At 46.5% G+C, this 15598-nt stretch overlaps 1 long non-coding RNA gene across 1 annotated transcript; it reads left to right on the plus strand.

Annotated features, from left to right (window-relative positions):
* The first annotated feature begins 368 nt into the window (after nt 1-368).
* LOC105991821 lies at nt 369-7569 on the plus strand. The gene is made up of 3 exons (XR_001175373.1): nt 369-569; nt 1521-1734; nt 6431-7569. It is a non-coding gene; the product is annotated as an uncharacterized LOC105991821 (long non-coding RNA).
* Nucleotides 7570-15598: the final 8029 nt, after the last annotated feature.

The following is a 15598-nucleotide window of genomic DNA, read 5'->3' on the forward strand; positions in this document are numbered from 1 at the left end:
ATTGAACCTGAGTTTACTAGTCTTCACTAATTGCAATGATAATATTTCACAGTAGAACTATCTCTGTTGTGCTCTCTCCAGGCCTCTGTAGCCATTCTTCTTCCCTCACTGCGCTGCACACAGAGCTCTGATGAGGCCAGCAGTTACTCTTTCCTGATTCTGTCTAAGGCAGTCAGTAAACATGTCTCCCATTTTATACATCTTCAAGGGCCACCAACTTGATTAACTGGAGTAATTGCATTGCATTTTTCTGAACATCTCTTGTTAGTAAGCATTGTTTTTAGATGAGAATAAAATGTAGTGCTATAAAATGAGTAACACTTTTTGTCTAACAGTTCTAAAATGTGTGCCCTATATTTACAGTGTAATTCTGGAATTAAGTAGTGAGAAGCTGTAAGCCAGAGCTCTGACAGAGTGGTACGGGGCATTGCCTGTGGTAGCAGCATTTCTCTGTCCAGGTACAGCTGTCAGAGGAGCAGAGAGCCTGTGAGAAGGGAACCAGGAAAAGAAACTGCTAAACTGTGAAGTCAGAAAAAGAACTGGGACCAAGATGTTTGGAGACAAGTCTGGTAAGTTTCTCATCAGCTGACATGCCAGCAATAAGCCGCCGCCTCCTCCAGTTCCTCTCTGGGTGGCCGGGCTGTTGGTTCGCCAAGACGGCAGACTCTTATCTGTGCCAGGTCCCTGACCTCTTGGACCAAAGGCCATTCTTGACTTTCTCCTCTCCCTCAGCTGACCAGGTTTCAACACTGCAGCTGGTCCCATGCCTAGTTTCATGAAGACACACTTGCACTGGGTCACACAGCCCCACCCAGGCCCTGTCACTCTGGGTGGGGGGGAGGGGAGGAGTCTGAGAGAGTAAGAGGCAGGCTGGCCCAAGTCACAGGCACTCAGAAGCTAGGCTACTGGGAGAAGGAAGCCTTTCATGTCTGAGCTCAGACAACTGGTTTGGGACCTTTTAATAAGTGCTTCCTTCTGCATTGGGAAAATAGGAGATAATAATACCCTAGCCCACAACTAGCCATCTGCCAGGGCTATAAGAACTACTTCTCCAGATGGTGTGGGAAGATTGTCCTTAGACTCAGAGCTCTAAGGCAGAGTCCTGAAACCATCCTCCCCAGACACTGTACCATCAACCTCGGGGGAGGGTTCGAGGCCACATCCAGGCTTCAAATCTTTGTCTCGCCATGTACCAGCAGCAACTTAAACTATCAACTTCTCTCTTTTCTCACCTATGAAATGGGATAAGACAATGTAAAGATACTAGGATTGCATGAGTACACGAAGCAGAAGGGATTGGCAGAATGCTCAGGACACACAGTAAGCTTTCAATAATCACATCCTTTTACAAACGGAAAAGAACAGAACCTGACAGAGCACAGATTTACGTTGCACATGTGTTATGAAAGGCGTGTGTAAATCTCATCCCCTCCATTGGCGTTGTACCCACACAGTCTGCTGGAAGTGCATGGTCATCAGTTTTCGCTGCGCCGGCTGCACAGACCATTTCCTCTCCCCAGGACTGCTGACAGTAGGCAGCAGGACAAACAGCTTGAAGAAAAGGAGCCTGGATCCCAGGCTGGCTGTGCTGTCAGCCTTAGCACGCTTCTGGGAAGCTGGCTGGAGGCCTCCAGACCCAAGCTCTCCAAGACCCAGTTGTCAGCACCCCACAAGCAGCTCTGCAGCATCAAGCAAAGGGAAGTCTGCCTCCTCCTGCCCCTGCCTGCCCTGGAAGTGAGTATCTGCTGTGCCAGTTAGGGGAGGGCCCAGAGCTCATGTCTGCTGGGCAGGAAAGGAGCCAAGTATACAGACAAGAGGCTGTCCTTGACGCCGGGTGGCACGCACCACCACACCTGTGTGCTCTGTGCTGCCCAGCTTGCACCACCACACCTGTGTGCACTGCACTGTGCTACTTAGCCCACACAGCTGCAGGCTGACCCAGGGTTTAAAGCTCACAGCGGGAGCCAGGTACCTGTAAACTGTTCTTGCCACTCGGGAGGCTGAGATCTGAGGATCATGGTTTGCAGCTAGTGCAAGCTGACAAACTTCACCAAATACCCACCAAAAAGCCAGAAGAAGAGCTGTGGCTATAGTTGTAGAGTAGTGCTAGCCTTGAGCAAAACAGACAAGGACAGTGCCCAGCCCCTGAGTTGAAGCACCCAGTCCTGGTACCAAGAGGGGAAAAAAAAAAAAAAAAAACACCAGCCCAAGGAGGTGGGGGGAGGAGGGAGCTCCAGGGTGCTTGCCTTTCCTGCCCACTCAGCAAAGCCGTGCTTCCTTCCCATCTCACCAGACATTTGGTCAGCAACAGCAATAAGTCTGCTTTTTTTCTTTCCAGTTCTAGGGCCTTTGCTTTGCTTTGCTTTGCTTTTGCCAGTCCTGGGTCTTGAACTCAGGGCCTGGGCACTGTCTCTGAGCTTCTTTTGCTCAAGGCTACCACTCTACCACTTGAGCCACAGTGCTACCTCTGCCTTTTTCTGTTTAGATAGTACTGAGGAATTGAACCCAGAGCTTCATACATGCTAGGTAAGCACTCTACCACTAAACAACATTTCCAGCTCCTAGGTTTGAACTCAGGGCTTGGGTGCTGTCCATGATCTGTTTTGGTCAAAGATAGTGTTCTATCACTTGAGTCCAGGCTCCACTTCCAGCTTTTGGGGTGGTTACTTGGAGATAAGAGTCTCACAGACCTTCCTGCCTGGGCTGGCTTCGAACTGCAGTCCTCAGATCTTAGCCTCCTGAGTAGCTAGGGTTATAGAAGTGAGCAACAGGAGCCATGCTAACTTTTCTTTTCTCTGTCTTGATTTGTTTTCCTAATCAGACACCATGGATCTTGTTTTGGAGAACTTAAAAATCTGGTAGTAGGATAGGAAAAGACAAAAGTGTAGGTAATACACATACAGATGGCTTCTTTGGGTCTTTTGTCAGATTATATGTGAAGCATGTGATGGCAGACCCCTGGTAGGTAATACACATACAGATGGCTTCTTTGGGTCTTTTGTCAGATTATATGTGAAGCATGTGATGGCAGACCTCTGGTAGGCTCCCTGGCCTCCTGAAGAAGTGTCACCTCTCCCAAGACAAGTCCCCACTCAGCCACACCAGGTCCCCAAGTCTGCCTCCCATTGCTAGACATCTTCCACTACCAGTCCCCAAGGTCATGCTCATGGTCTCCAGAAAGTGTTCACCAATGGAGCCACAACTTTGCCTCAGGGATTTTCAAAGAATACACATGATTTTCAGTGCATTGTTTTAAAATGCAAGTCAGAGCACACAGAGATAAATCAACCTAACTGAAAGGAAAAAGGAAAAACCCAGCACTGGTGTCTCTCGCCTATAATCCTAGCTACTCAGGAAGCTGAGATCTGAGGACTGTAGTTCAAAGCCAGCCCAGGCAAAAAAAGTCCATGAGACTCTGATCTCCAACAAATTACCCAAAAAGAAAGCCAGAAGTGGAGTTGTGGCTTAAGTGGTAGAGCACTAGCCTTAAGGAAAAGAAGCTCAGGGAAAGTGCCCAGGCCCTGAGTTCTAGTCCCAGGACTGGGGGGTAAGAAAAGTAAAAGGAAGTTTTCAAATAAACTGTTTGAGACTCGGAAGTCTGGCTTCACGGGAATTGAGTACCCCATTGTTACACTAACATTGAACGAAACTTACCCTTGCATTGTGTGTTTTCTTCCCTAAATGTGCCACTGTGTCAGTACATCCCTGGACATGATTCAGTCAGCAGTCATTGAGACCCTAACATTGTAAGGGAGTTAGGAAGAATCTTCTTCTGTAGATCTCTTTAATACAATAATTTAATGATTTTAATTATTTTAATACAGCTATACCACAGTTATGAAATAAGTAAAGGTAATAGCATACATGCACACACAAAAAAAAATCGTGGGTGAGCTGAAATTCACTTAGTAACATAGTCTTAAACTCAGGGCAAAGCCTACGAGAGTCACATGGTCTGAACTGGTGGAAAGCAGACAGCCTTTTGTCCCCCAGCCTCCCCTCCCCCAGCCTCCAGTCCAGCCGCTTCCTCTTCCTCTTCTTCCACTCTCCATGTCATTGTGGGGGTTCAAATGCGGTTTCCCATTAGCTCCTAGATCTCTCCAGGCACCGCCTGTGAGTGGTCGTAACTTACTGTAATCATGAAACTTGCTTGTAAAGCATGATAGGACTTTGTGTTTATAAGGGATGCGTATTAGCACCGTAATGTGTGCACTGCCTGAAGGCAGGCTGTGCTAGCATCTTAATTCAGCCCTTTAGAAACAGTCTACATGAGACTGGTCGTTCTTTGCCCTTTATTTGACATTGTGTTGTGTAATCTAAGGTTGTTCTTATAGTACTTACTTGCAATGTCATTCCAATGAGGAAAAAGGGGAGAGTACATGAAGAAGAAGGAAGAAAAAGGGAAAGAAATCAGAAAAGGACAAGTCACCCTTGCAGAGAAATGAACCTAAGAGCAGTTTTGTTTTTCAGGTTCTACATGGGAAGCACTGCTTCTCGCTTGCTCCACATAGGTGTCTCTCAAGCCAGGTGTTTATGTGGCCATGCCCCTTGTCTGTGTCCTAAGGTTCAAGTTGACTCAAAGCAGCTCTACAGAGTCTTAAGTTCTTGTGCCCTGTTCAGAGTCATTTATAAGACTTTCATTGTTGTCTTCTGAATGTGTCAACCCTTGAAAAGTATTAGAAAATGTTCAAAAGAGTTCTCCAATCTGTCACCTGCCTTTGTTGGAATGAACTTACTAGGCCACTCTGCAAAACTTCTTTAAAAAAATTACTATTTTCTCTCAAGAGTGAAACTGACACCTTAGCTCTACAGAGAAAATCCCATGTTAATTAAACCTCACAGTTTGCTCTATCTGGGCCTGACCTGCACAGCAATGCACAGCTCCTATCAGCCAGCAGATCCAGCCAACAAGCTCGGGCACCACTGCCCAGGCAACAAACCTTGGACGATTTCAGCCTTCAAGGGGTGCAGTCCCCACATTGTAAAAGAGAGAATTTGCAAAGCTGTAGTCTTCCTATCTTGATTTAAACTGCACCTGTGATAAAGAGGAGATGCATGGCTTCTGGGCGCACAGATGACTTCCATGTGATGCTGATCCCTGACAGGACTAAACAGTGAGGGCTACAGGATCCAGGAGAGCTGAGGCTTCCCGGCACCCAGGCAGCTGCTGCTGCTGCTGTCTCCACATCTGTCTGTTTTCCTCCTCAGCCCCAGCACTGAGGGACCCATCTCTTTCCAGCTACTCCAAAGGTTTTTCCACTAGGCCTCTCCCCGGGCCTGCCTCTGGTGGATACCGCTTCCCAGCTTCTCCCCACCTGCTGCCTCCAAAAACACACACAAATTAGTGAAAGGACAGAGGAGTTTCAGTTACACAAAAGGTCAAGGAGTTGTAAAAATGGCCAGCATTGGGAAGATTACAAGGTTGCTAAAGAATCTCGGAACTCTCTCCACGGTGGTTCCCAGAGCCTGACCTCATTTACATTTCAGTAGAGACCTGGGTCAACCACTTAGAATAGTTCCAGAACATTCTTATTAATCTTCTGCGTAGTTGGAGGTTCCTGGGCTATACCTATCTCTTGTGGCGTCCAGGCCCCATACCTGACCTTGAAACAGAGAGACGCTCTTCCTCCTGCCCTCAAAAGCCTCCCCCTCGGGCGCAGGCTTCTCGTTCTGCCCTGCCTGCCACCTGGCCCCTTGGGGAGCGCCTCCTGTGGAGGCCTTGGGCTCCATCCTCATGCCCCACCCTGGAGACTTCTCCCAGCTCCCATTCAGGCGTCTTACAGGCACCTCCTGGGCTCACGCCTGCCTACTCTGGTGTAGAGAGGGCAGGTCCCTCGCATGCTCACTGGGCTTAAGTTTACCTGTCAAGAAAATAAGGCATGGAAACAGAAGGCTGTGCATCTGCGGTGTGACTCCAGCAGGCCGCCTGAGCCTAGCCACGTCAGTGACAAAGTCGGAATAGCAATAATACCACATCATGGGGGCACAGTGACTGAAATGGGCTCCGCTGGGAGTGCAGCTCAGGAGCAGGACACTTAATTACCATGCCCAAGGCCCTAGGTTATACCCGGCGCTGAAAAAAATCAGATAATACTTACAAAGCTCATCACATATGCCTTGTATATACTGATTGCTTGGAATTGTTTTTTGCGTTTTGTCAGTCATGGGGCTTGAACTCTGGACCTGGGCACTGTCCCTCAGCTCTTCAGCTCAAGGCTAGTGCTCTACCACTTAAGCCACAGTGCCACTTTCCGGTTTTCTGGTGGTTCATTGGAGATGAGTCTCAAGGACTTTCTTTGCCAGGGCTGGCTTTGAACCACAATCCTCAGATCTCAGCCTCCTGAGTAGCTAGGATGACAGGCATGAGCCACCGATGCCCAGTGGCTTTTGTATATTTTAATTCTTTCTAACATCCAGTAACTTCTCTCAGACTGTATCCTCAGAGATGCTCCAGAAACCTGAGCAACTGACAAAGTGGAGGACCAAGAGTTGTCCTGAGGAAACACTTGAGCGCTTTCAGGAGCATTGAACAGAAGCGACTTGTCACCCCAGACAAGAGCAGGGAAAGTGGTGCAGGCAGAGCTGTTGGAGCTGCTGACATCGCTCAGTGGGAGAAAACCAGAAGGAAATCTCCAGCTGAATGGAAGAGCCAACTTGTCCAGAAGAGGGGAGTAACAATGGGTATGCACAGAGCTGGATGAAGGCCCCCTCTCGCTCTGCAGCGGGGAGATGTACTTTCTCCCCCATGTTTCCCTCCCCCTCTCCCCTGTGACACTGCATTCTGTGGGAAATCTTCACGGTGATTTTGGTGGCTTAAAGTCATCCACAGCGGCCTGAGCGACTGGTTCGCGCATATCAGCCACTTGACCCAAGGCTGGCTCTTCAATTCAGTCCCTGCTTCAAGCTTGCTGACGTGGTCACCCAGACAGGATCCTCCATTTTGGGTGTGATTGTTGGCTAGGGGTGAGGGCACTTTAGGGATCTTGGAATGAAAGTCTTAGCAAACGTGGTGAGAGGTGCCAAGGCAGGAAGCCGCCACCGAGAATAGCACAGTGAACCTGGAGAAAAATGTTCTTGTGACACCCTTTGAACCCTGTATTCATTAATGTTCCATCCCCTTTTGCCAATTACCTCGGTCCATAAATCTGCCTCGAGTTTAAGCTGATTAGGGCTCGTTTTCACAGCACTTAGAGTGCAAGTTCCCATTTACCGGCTTTGTTCAAAGCCCCTGCTCTGCGTTTGCCTCTGACTCAAGCACCTCGCCCCTCACCCCACAAGTGCCCCGAGATTGTCCTGACAGTGCCATCATGACATCACACAAAACAGCAGAAATTCCTTCAATACGCACAGCAGTGGCCACGTGGCTTCCTCAGAGGGAGAGAGTTTGAGAACACTCCATACCGTTTCCACTGCTGACTTCATTCTCGGAGCAGAGCCCGGCTGCGGATGCCTGAGTGACAGGCAAAGCCCAGCAGAACCCCACACCTGCCACCATTGCCCAGAACTCCTACTAAGACTGCTTACACTGACTGCCGAGTTTAAGGGACAAAGAAAGTTTCACAAATTTTGGCAAATGCCCTCCACCATATGTTACCTTGTAATAAAATTTAGAATTTGACCAACAGTAGTTCTACAAGTTGTTGTTTTTAACTTGAAGCTACATCGTTGCAATCTCAGAGAATTGTAAACAAGGAAATAACTATATAAAGTATCTTTAACAACCAATTAGACAGATTTCTTCAATCTGATCAAATTCAGTACATCCCCCCCTCAATTGTTAATGGGATTTTAGAAAATCCATAACTCACTTTTTGTCTCAAATACTGGTATACCAGGTTTTCATTGTTAGCTTTCTTTTGAATATTTTCTCTCTATAAGGAAATTCTTTTTCAAGATGGAGAACTTCCAAAAATCTGCCTAGCTCACCATCACCCTTTTCTGTCATCCTGGTGGGCAGCAGCGGGGCCATTAGACACCCAGGTTTTCCTTTCTCATATCCACTTCCAGACTTTGAGATTACCATGCACTGAAGCCACTCTGCAGGAAAACAAAGACTTCTAACCCATGTCATCTCTTGTACTTTATCTTTCTTCTCTTCTCTCTTACTCTATATACCCCAGCTCTTCCAAAATCGAGTGCCAGGAGTCCCAATTCCACAGAGTCTTTAAGAACAGAAGCCGTGAAAAGCTCACTCGTGCTGCCGCAGAAGTTGTTTGTGTGCAGGCTGTTGGTTGAGAATTACAAGTTCTTTGCAAAGAAGGGTGAAGGTGAGATAGTTGCGCACACCTGAATGTCTTTAGTGCCACTGAATTGTACACAGCCAAAATAGTGGGGTTCTTTTTCACAGTAAAAACAAATGTAACTCCCTGTCCTGTATACTTTATAACTAAACACAGATGTATCACTTATATGCAAGAAGAATAAAGAAGTTGATCTGGTACAGGGGTAAAGCAAGGTCGTTCCGGAAGAAAGTGTGGGATCGAACAGTTTGCATGCCTCCTTTGCCAAGTAGCTTTGGGAAAGAGCTCTCTCTGTCCATTTAAGCACAGAGAAAAAGCCAGGCACCAGGGTGGTGTAGGCAGGAGCAAGATGAATGACTGTGGGTGTTCAGTTTCCACCTTTCATGCTTTGTCCCCCTTCTTGATTCACATGCAGATTACCCAGACCAACTCCTCACTAAACAGTCTTTTTTCACTCTAGTTTGGAAAGTAGTGGAGCATCTAAATATTTATGAGGCATTTTCCCCAGATTTCTGGTGCTCTTGTTGGATGTTGAAGGATGACTTTAATAAATGTGTGTCTGCACACACCACCCGAAGTAGGCAAAGGGGCCACAAGTGGCCGGCACCACAGTTCCCATGAAGAGAAAGAAAAAGCAGGGGACAGGGGCGCAATAGCTGTTGCCAGGGGAAAAACAAATGGTACATCTCAATACAAAAGAAAACACAAAGTTCCATCTAGCTTTCTGGAGCTGAAAATGTAACCCTGTTGCCAGTCAGTAGTCATGTGCATTAAGACTTTGTCACTGGTAAAGTCGGGGAAATGGCCCTTCTGGCTCTTCCCAGTGATGGAGAAAAATGCAGTACAGAGTTCCATATTAGAAGTCATTTGCTAGAAAACAATGGGCTAGTCAGCTTTCTTTGAAGCCATCTTTCATACATGCTCATTCATTACAGATTGCTTGTTTATGGAGCCCCCAAAGAATGTGTTAAATTTTTATTGCACGGCACATATTCAGTATTTTTGTCAGTTCCCCCAGCCCTGCCCGCCCCCCCCCCACCCAGCACCTGGTCATTTAGATACCATTTCCATTATGTTAGCTAAATTCCACTTCGAAGTGAATTCACCCTAATGTGTTCACTTCAAATTATGTCTAGTTATGGCTTAGATTATAAATCATCTTTAATTATAGGTAATCTTTTATGATAGCCTAATAAAAGAATAATATCTTGGTACAGTAGAACTGAAATGGAGACATTTTGATGACCTTAATATTATATTGCCAGAAACAGTCACCTTTCCAAGCTCTGGTTATCTCCCTAGCTTCTCCTTTCTTTCCCTTCTTCAGTGAACAGCAGAGGTCCCAGAACTGACCAAGTGCCTGGCCTGTCAATACCACTCACCCCCCACCCCGCCCATCCCCCACACACAGCAAGACAGCTTATTAAAAAGTGTAATGTGCTGGGTGCTGGTGGCTCATGCCTTTAATCAGGAGGCTGAGATCTGAGGATCTGGGTTCAAAGCCAGCCCAGGCAGGAATGTCCATGAGATTCTTATCTCCAACCAACAACCAGAAAACCGGAAGTGACTCAAGTGGTAGAGCATTAGCCTTAAGCTAAAGAGCTAAGGGACCACGCCCAGGCCCTGAGTTCAAGTCCCACGACCAACAAAAACAAAAAGTATAATGTTCCTTTTTATAGATTACCTCTTCCTTTTGTATGTTAATATACAGAAGGTCAATGTTTTGTTACTTCTAGAAATCTGTCTTGCCCTCTGTATATCACCATTATAATAACAATTTAAAGTTGTTTTTAAAAATCTGTCTGAATTCAAGAAATGTTTAGCCTGACTCTTTTCATTTTTTCATCTTCATAAAACTACAGGAAGTCCTTCCCACCACAACCCCTGCCATGGCCCCAGCAGAGGCAGAGCAGAAGACAGCTCCTACTTCCCTGTGACACAGAGAAGGCTTCCTTCATGTTTGTGTGACAAACTGAAAATCAGTTACTGGTGGTTAATATTCCTTTCTTGGTAGAAGATTATGCAGAACAGTCTCCTGTTTTCCAGCATTTCATTTCCCGTTACCTTAAAGGTCTGATAGTTGAAATGCAAATAATAACAGAGCCTAGTCTATTTGTATACATATTCGTGCATAAATGTGTATTCACAAACATAACGATTGCCTTTTGATGGCCTATGACTAAAACGCAGCGTACGTCCACACGTCCAGCTGCCAGGGGCTCTGTGGAAGCAGCAGCAGGCGCCCAGCCTGAAGGAGCCACCTGCAGCCCCGCCCTGCAGTCAGGGCCCGGCCCAGATGGGGCCTGGCCTTGTGTGGGGGAGCAGGCCTCATGGGCTGAAGTGGAAGGCCACGTACAACCTGAATGAAGCAGGGCGAGGACCCCCAAAGAAACCTTCACCAAGCCGGGCACCAGTGGCTCATGCCTGTCATCCTAGCTACTCAGGAGGCTGAGATCTGAGAATCGCGGTTCAAAGCCAACCCCGGGCAGGAAAGTCCATGAGACTCTACACTCCAGTAAACCACTAGAAAACTGGAAGTGGTGCTGTGGCTCAAGCGGTAAAGCGCTCGCTTTGAGCTGAAGAGTGCAGGGACAGCGCCCAAGCCCAGAGTTCAAGCCCCACGACCGACCAAAAAAAAAGAAAGAAACCTTTACCAAAACGATGCTTTAAGTTAGTCTTCCTTGTAAGCCTTTAGCAAACGTGTATTATTTTCTGGGGGGATGGCATTATCAGTTGTTAACCACTAACTGAAATGGTCAGGCTGAACCACCTGAGCAGAAAGGGGAAAGGAAGAATTTTACAGCCCAGAATTCATAAAAAGAGTAAAAGGTTAGGCCCTGGCAGCAATGTCCTGTTGCAGAACATACTAGAATATTCTAGGACAGGGTACCCTGGTAGACAAATACAGTGGGTGGGAAGAAGAGCACATGAGAGAAGTTGGGGGTGGGGAGAAGAGGAGGGAGCCGAGGACAAGCTCTGCTGAGCAGGGACGTTTGTCCAGGAAAATGAAGCACACACGAGATGCTTTTAATTCTATTATGTACTTAGCAAGGAGAAGAACAAGCAGCTTCATACGCCAATGATAATCCTGTAAGGGACAGGTTTGGGGAGGAGTGTGATGGTAGATACCCAGAGTCAGGATGATGCACAGCTTCACGCTATAAATTCACTCATGGGAATTTACTTTGCATAAATTTTCATGACTGAGCAAAGGTCGAATAATATTTCAAGTGGAAGAAAAAGAAAAACATTGTAGTAGCACTTATTTTTTTGCTTTGCTGGAATTTTGGTCATAATTATGAACTGAATCATAAGAAATTACCAATAAAAAGAAATCAACAATAAAATTCGTTATGAGAAAGGTGTGTCTGCGGTTTCCGAGCTCCTGTGTGTGTATTACGTGAGACAGTCTCTCCTTGAATGGCACGGAAGCCTCCAGTGCCACAGGAAAGTGGAGGACCACAAATGTCCAGAAAAGCCGAGTGTAAATACCCTGCAGACAGCTGACATCGGAACAAACAGTGTGAAGTTCTAGTGAGGTAAATGCACATGCTTTGAAAGTTCTAATACATTCGAATATAAGCTTATCAGTGATTTCCAACTTGCTTTCTAAAATAGGACCAAGGTACTTAATACTTTTGCTCTACCGTTGAGACCTTCTCTCTATGGAACCTCCCCCTTTCATGTAACAGCAGGAGTTTCATGCAAACACACATGCGGGGAGCGTGGTGTCTTCTCAAACCACAGCCTGTCCATATTCGTATTAAAACTGCAAGAATGGGGTACAAACACCTACCAAGGTGGCTTAACCCAGAACTGAGACGTCGCACACCGTCTCTCTTCTCATCAAGGGGTTTATTTCATGCCATGGTTTTTGTTCTCGAAATATTTTTAAACGTTGGGTCCCTGAAACCGTATCCCAACCTGTTGCACACTGTTTACACATCATTCGCAAACACTGCCGGGAGGACTCAGCCCCAGCTGCTTCCGCGGCGCTGCTAGGAGGGGCCACCCTAAAACAGTTATAAGGCTCAGCTGTGAAACAGAAGCCTTATAAATGGACACTGAATTCCAAGCGTCCCTGGCTACCGGCCAAGTTAGCAACTACCCTGCCCCACGTCCTAACGCTTCACGTGGGAAAGGCCCTGTGCAGTTCATCTTGGCCAGCGGCTGGCAGAGACCCCTGCACTTGTTTCCTTTCCTGAGCTCTACCATCCCAGCCCTGTCACTTTTGACTGCTTGTAATGTTGGATTTTCTCTAGCCACAACAAAAATGCAACTTGAAAACCAGGGATTCCATCTAGACATCACCCACTTCACCCCTGTACAGCATTGCACAAAGACGTGGAAGCCATGCAGATCAAGTTTGGAGCTGACCAGCCTTGGCCAGTTGCCGCCATCCAAGGCGAGCTAGAGCCTTTTAAAGAGCTGCTCTAACTCCGTTGTGTTGGCACCCCCCTTCTGCCCCCTGGCTTTTCCATTAACAACTGAGCATCAATTCTTGGGCATATATGTGTGCCCGCACGCATGTGCAAGTGTGATGTGCACACGCTGGAACTCAGAAGTTCCTGCTCTCATTTGGCTTTTTTGTTGTTGTTCACAATAGTATTCTACAACTTGAGCCACACCTCCAGTCCAGCATTTTGTTGGTTAATAGGAGTTAAAACCTGGTAGATTTTTCTGCGTAGGCTGACTTGAAACATTGATACTCAGATCTCAGCCTTCTGAGTAGCTGGGATTACAGGGGTGAGCCAGGCACCCGGCTTCCTGATTTTTCTTGATTGTTAAAACCAAATGATACATGATAGAAAAATGAGGGGGAATAAAAGCTTATATGACCCTGAATTTTAAGCAGAATGTATCTATAAAACCATTCAGTTTTTCTAAACTATATGAATGGAATTTGTTTGCATAAATGTAATTCCACCAAAGACTTCTAAACTGTGAGCTAATTACATGATCTAATTTCGGAGGGTCCCCAAAGTTAATCTCTGAATTAGTTATCTTTTGCCTTTCTTTTTTGTGTCTTCTTTCTTTTTCATATTTCATTAGAAATTAAAATCCAAGAGAGACAAAGTATAAGCTATTTATATTTTAGCAAGTCTCAAGATAATGGAAAATATATTATTCCAGTTAGAACTTCAGAGGAGTTAGGTGATTCCTAGACCAACATTTCAGCGGAATATAGCTGAGTAAATAACTATGGGCAGCAATATCTTTTTTTTTTTTTTTTGATCAGTCATGGGGTTTGAACTCTGGGCCTGGGTAATGTCCCTGAGCTCTTCAGCTCAAGGCGAGCACTCTATCACTTGAGCCACAGCACCACTTCCAGTTTTCTGGGGGTTAATTGGCGATAAGAGTCTCACAGACTTTCCTGCCCAGGCTGGCTTTGAACCACAATCCTCAGCTCTCAGCCTCCTGAGTAGCTAGGTTTAGAGGTGTGAGCCACCAGGGCCCCACTGGGCAGCAATATCTTAAAACCTCTTTTAAAGTAATCCTAAGGATAGTGATGCACTGATCTTGATTTTGATTTTCAGTTAAAGTGTGTGTAATGCACCTATCTGTGTATAAGTGATATGTACACAGATGAACAGTTAGAGGCTGTTGTAGGAAGTGTTAATGTTCAATCATGAGACATGAGTTCGTTCAAGTCCTGTTCCTTCGGGTGCTGATTGACAACAGGGAAGTCTGAACTTCAATTTTCCCACATAAAAGCTGCACTAATAAGGCTTATTCAGTCTGCTTTGAGGGTTTGTCACAAAAATCAAAGAACATGTGGAACTTTGTGTTAGGCTTCTTAATAACACATACTGGTGAATACCATGAGTATGCCAACAAATCAGCATAGGATTTGGGACAATGTATTTAACTCTTCTGAGCTCAAACTTTTATCAGCTGTGAAAGTGTAACTTTGAGCATGGATATTTCAGTTATGATTCTTTTTTTTAAGTAACATGGACTCAAAGTAGTTTAAGCTAAAAAAAACATCTCAAGCAATGTGTACCGAGCATGTGATAGTTTTTGTAATTTATGTTCTTCTAAGTGATAAGTGGTCAGGGACCACCCAAAGCAAGTTTCATGTGTTTTAACAGGAAGATTCTCAGATGCCATACTCACTCATTTCAACCTTCTACCTCTTGCTTGAACATCTGTCTGTCAGGTGTGCCATCCTTGGACAATTCTCTCTGGTGATTCTCGTCAACTACAAGACCTATGACTACTAGGAATAACAGTGCCACTGCATGGAGTCGCTTGTGGTCTCAGATGAAGGACTTACATCCCATCATCCTTCCGTGACTTCTATTTGCCAGTGAGCCCTACTTGCTCCTACCATGGCTCTGGTGGGTGTCCACCTGCCTCCTCTGTCTTCAAGACAGCCTGAGACCCTTTGACCCTCTCCTACAGAAGACCTTCTTTACTTTAGATGCCCTCTGCACACTCGTGGCCGCTCTCTGGCAGCTCGGTGGATCTTATCAGCTTGTTGCATGTGTACATTTTGTCTCTCCAAGGGATTAAAGCCTAAGTGAGTGCCACGTTTCTTTGCAGGAGGAAACAGTGACCTTGGGTGCAACTTGGCACCCTCTGGGAAAGTACGACTCACCACAGAGAAACTTTGCCAACTGTCAGCTTCCAAAGCCATTCCCATGTTAGTTCCTACCTGATCTGCGATCTAGAATGTACTTGTCCTGGCCTCTGTCTCCCTAGGCCTGGGGTGTGGGTCCCTGCCAGGACGAAGTACCTCCCTCCTGCCCATGGTGTCAGTGGGAGAACTAGAGGATCAATGTTGAAAATAATATCCTAGGGTGAGGGCCGAGGTCATGGCGGCGGCAAGCGAGTCCAAACTATGTCATAAATTAAAGTAACTTGGAAAACCGGGAGCTGGGGTATGAGCCAGAATGAGTGGTGCTGGTCACAGAGGTAGCCAAGAGCTGGGGGCGGAGGCCAGGGGACAGGCCGCGCGGCGGAAGGTCATGTAGGGCTTACTGTGGGCTCGCGGGGCAGCAGACACCAGGACCCTCCAGTGGTAGCCAGACACTGGCTTGCTCAATTTGCTAGATCATTCCACATATTCAAGGGATTCCCCAAATTAACTCTGATCTCTCATTTAAAGCCCATCACAGATGGGCAGGAAATTCTACTCTAGCTACTCTAATCCCAAACAAGCCGTGATGCCCACAGTGCCAATTTCAGGTTTAGCTGTGTTACATTTACCCATAGAGAAAGCAGTCCCCACTATGGTGACGCCCCACAGAATACGAAGAGTACAGTGGTGCAGGGAAAGGCCCTGCCGCTCCAGGAGCTTGTGGTCTGGGAAAAGTGAGTGTGAAGCCTGCTGGCTATGTAGGAACACGCTTGGA

This window comes from Dipodomys ordii, unplaced genomic scaffold (assembly GCF_000151885.1).
Source record: "Dipodomys ordii isolate 6190 unplaced genomic scaffold, Dord_2.0 Scaffold77, whole genome shotgun sequence".
NCBI classification, from domain to species: Eukaryota; Metazoa; Chordata; class Mammalia; order Rodentia; family Heteromyidae; genus Dipodomys; species Dipodomys ordii.